Raw genomic sequence first — 4,330 nt, 5'->3', positions numbered from 1 at the left:
CACTTGAGCCACAGTGCCACTTCCAGCTTTTCTCTTTTTGCTTATGTGGTGCTGAGGAATTGAACCCAGGGCCTCATGCATGCAAGGCAAGCGCTCTACCACTGAGCCACCTTCCCAGCCCTAAAAATTTTTTTAAATTATCTTTAAGTAGTTGAACAAAGAAGTTCCCATTCTACAAAACAGTACATGAGTACACAGTGTCTGACAACACTGTCACCCATTTCTCTTAACCCATCCCTTCTGGGTTAAACCTTTCAGTGAGACCTTTGATTATGAGTCATGTGAATGCTGAAGTCTGCATTCCCAGGACACATCTTCAAGAAGGCAGTCAATGCTACAAACTCCCTGCAGTGTAAGCACACGGCTGCTCAGCCTAGAGATTGAAATCATGAAGTCACGAGCCAGGGAAAGGGAGCCTCAGCCAGAGATTTCCATCGGCAGCAGAGCGCTAAAAGCTGTCAGGGCATTCTGCTATCTAGGCAATGGGTTGTCCATCTGTTCTGGGACTGACAAGGAAAAAAGCAACTAAGGAGAAAACCAAGCCACAAGGCATCCTGCCCAGCATGACTCTGCTGCCCTCAACTAGCTAGGATAAGACATCCCAGAACACTACCCCTCTCCCACTTGCTACGTGATGGTGACCTTTAAAACTGTGTGAGGGGTGGGTCCAGGGCCTTAAGACTGTAATCCTAGCTACTCAGGAGGCTGAGATCTGAGGATCACAGTTCAAAGCCAGCCCCAGCAGGAAAGTCTGTGAAACTCCTATCTCCAAAGAACCACAAAAAAAGCCAGAAGTGAAACTAAGGTCCAAGTAGTAGAACACTAGCCTTGAGCAAAACAACTCAAGGATAGTACCCAGGCCCTGAGTTCAAGCCTCAGGACTGGCACCAAAACCAACACAAACCAAAAGCTGGGGTAAAACTCTCTGAGCCACGTCAGCAGGACATATAAATGCTATAAAGAACTTTTTGAACAAACAGTCCAGCAACTTTTGGACAAATTCCTGGCTCTCCTTTGTAAAATGAGGCTGTATTAGGGTCATGGTTGCTGCTGTAAGAAGTGTCAGCCTAACCTCCTCCATCTTCTTACCTAGTCTGTCCATTGTTTGTGCAGCTATAACTGTAAATGTTAAACCCTTCCACAATGCAGTTTCTGTTTCTCACATCTCACATGAACCCAGCCCTATAAACTATGTTGATAGTCCCACCCAGCTGCTACTCCCTGCCCATTGGGTAGCCTGTCAGGTTACTGACTTTAAAAACTCCTTTTCCTCGCCGGGCGCTGGTGGCTCACGCCTGTAATCCTAGCTACTCAGGAGGCTGAGATCTGAGGATCGAGGTTCAAAGCCAGCCTGGGCAAGAGAGACCATGAGACTCCTATCTCCAATAAACCACCAGAAAACCGGAAGTGGCGCTGTAGCTCAAGTGGTAGAGCGCTTGCCTTGAGCTGAAGAGCTGAGGGACAGTGCCCAGGCCCAGAGTTCAAGCCCCACGACCGACCAAAAAAAAAAAAAAAACTCCTTTTCCTTTGTATGTGACCATGTGTCTGAGTGATTTTCTTGGGGAAGCCTCTCAACACATTTATTTCCAAACCAGAGGCTCATGTCTGTAATCCTAGCTATTCAGAAGGCAGATCTGAGGATCATGGTTCAAAGCCAGCCTGGGCAGGAAAGTCTGTGAGACTCTTCAATTAACCAACAAAATGCCAGGGAGTGGAACTATGGCTTAAATGATAGAGCAAGTGCCAGCCTTGAATAAAAAAAAGCTAAGGGACAGGGCCCACGCTCTGAGTTCAAGCCCTAAGACTGACCCAAAAACAAAAGAAAAGAAATCCTACACTTCAATACTGTGAGAATTAGAAATTAGTGATGTATGGAGTTCAAGTCTCACAACCTAGAGTTGCTCAGGGAAGTGGAAGGCACTTCCTGCCCACCCCCTGGCTGGGTATGGCCTTGTGATTGGTTCTGGCCAGGGACTAAACTTCTCATTTGGGGAGTTTCTCTCCCTGTTTTGTCAGTGACTATGGTGTAGAGAAAAACATAAAAAAAATCAGGAGAGCTGTGAGGACTCTGAAACTTTGTGTGTGTGTGTGTGTGTGTGTGTGTGTGTGTGTGTGTGTGTGTGTGTGTGTGTGTGTCTGGGAGCTTGAATTTAGGGCCTGGGTGCTGTCCCCTGAGCTTTTGTGCTCAAAGCTAGTGCTCTACCACTGTGAACCACAGCTCTACTTGTGGCTTTTTGGTGATTATTTGGAGATTAGAGTCTCATGGGCTTTCCTGTCCATTCTAGGTTCGACCCATGATCCTCAAATCTCAGCTTCCTGAATAGTAAGTGTGAGCCACCGCACCCAGTATTGACCAGGGATTTTTTTATGTGTTTCCTTAAAGGGAAGGGAGTAAGATGCCACTGGACTCTCGTTTCCTAACTAGGGCGGGCAAGTACAGTATAAATTTCTCAGATGCATAACTGTGCTTCATTCATCTTGAGTAGCCTGGTAATTTGTTCAGAAGCTGCTGAGTCTAGCCAGATTCTTGCTTGAAATCTTGATGCTTAACAACATAAAAGCTTGTCCTCCAATAGCCTCTCTAATCCATCCTCACAATCTGTAAAATGGTGTACAAACACCCCACTCCATTGAGGGTGGTAAATTAGATGTTGCAAGATGTTGCAAGGCCGTTACACTGAGTTTGTTGAGTGCTTGGGAAACAGTAAGTTCAAGATGTACCCACTAGGAATAACTTGAGTCTTTGTCAAGAAAGAACTCTACATTATGACCGGGTACTGAAGTTTGAAATCAGGACCTTGCTGAGCTTGTTTATTCAAGGCTGGCACTTTACCATTTGCGCCACACCTCCAGCCTGCTTTTCTGCTGGTTAATTGGAGATGGAACCTAGGGACTGACTTCAAACTGCTATCTTCTGGATCTCAGCTTCTTTTTTTTTCTTGGGGGGGGGGGGGTCCCGTCATGGGGCCTGAACTCTGGGCCTGGGTGCTGTCCCTCAGCTCTTCAGCTCAAAGCTAGCTCTCTACCACTTGAGCCACAGCGCCACTTCCAGCTTTTTTATTTCTGCGTATGTGGTGCTGAGGAATCGAACCCAGGGCCTCATGCATGCAAGGCAAGCACTCTACCACTGAGCCACCTTCCCAGCCCCTGAATCTCAGCTTCTTGAATAGCTATACCTGTGCCCAGATATATTTTATTTTTACTATTTTTGTGCTGGCACTGGGACTTAAACTTAAGGCCTGGGCATTGTGCCTTACATAACTTTTTCTAAAAATCAAAATTGGTGCTCTACCATTTGAGCCACAGCTCTACTCCCAATCTCATTGGCGGGAGGGAGAGCTAGTTGGAGATAAGAATTTCACAGAGCCAGGCACTGGTGACTCTGGCCTGTAATCCTAGCTACTCAAGAGGCTGAGATCTGAGGATCCCGGTTGGAAGCCAGCCCAGGCAGGAAAATCCATGAGATTCTGACCTCCAATTAAGAACAAACAAACCAGAAAACCTGTGCCTCAAGTGGTAGAGTGCTTGCTTGCCTTGAACTGAAGAGCTCAGGGACAGCGCCCAGGCCTCGAGTTCAAGTCCTACTACCAATTTAAAAAACAAAGTTACAGACTTTCCTGCCCCAACTGGCTTGGGCCACCTGAGTAGTTAGGCTTATGGGTGTGAACCACTGGCTCCTGGCCTAGCTATGTTTTTTTAAATCCCTTTGCAAATGATATACAGCTTGTGGTTGAGCAGTGGTTTTTATCTCCAGGAGAGGGGCTGTTTTTAGTTTGTTTTTGATCTGCAGCGTCGAAATGTTACACGGATAAACATGTTTAATACATTTAAGTACATTTTGAAGGGGCAAAGGCCTGGTGACCACGGTTTGCTGGCTGATTTGCTGAATCTGGCAGCTCTTTTAGAAAGAACACGAGCCAGGAACCGAAAACTCTACTAACTACCCCCAGATTAAACTGGGGCACAGGAACAAAGCATCGTGCAGAGTTGCACCAAACCTCTTTCTAGGTCAGCCTTTCACCCATTTTTTTTCTTGTTGTCTCTGTGTCGGTCGTGGGACTCGAACTCAGGGCCTGGGCGCTGTCCCTGAGCTTTCTGCTCTGGGCTGGCGCTCTACTACGGTGAGCCACAGCGCCACGTCTGGCTTTTTGCTGGTTAAGAGATGAAAGTCTCACCAACTTTTCCTGCTTAAGACTGGCTTCGAACCCGCGATCCTCAGATCTCAGCCTCCAGAGTAGATGCATTGATTCCGCCCTTCCCCAGACCCGGGTGGGGAGGGAGGGAGGGTCGGGGCTCTCGGGCGGGCGCAGCCGTTAGGCGCGGGTTCCGG

The sequence above is a fragment of the Dipodomys ordii genome, unplaced genomic scaffold, assembly GCF_000151885.1.
Source record: "Dipodomys ordii isolate 6190 unplaced genomic scaffold, Dord_2.0 Scaffold11, whole genome shotgun sequence".
In the NCBI taxonomy this organism is placed as follows: domain Eukaryota; kingdom Metazoa; phylum Chordata; class Mammalia; order Rodentia; family Heteromyidae; genus Dipodomys; species Dipodomys ordii.
The sequence above is the reverse complement of the archived record's forward strand: the minus strand, read 5'-3'. Positions refer to the sequence as shown.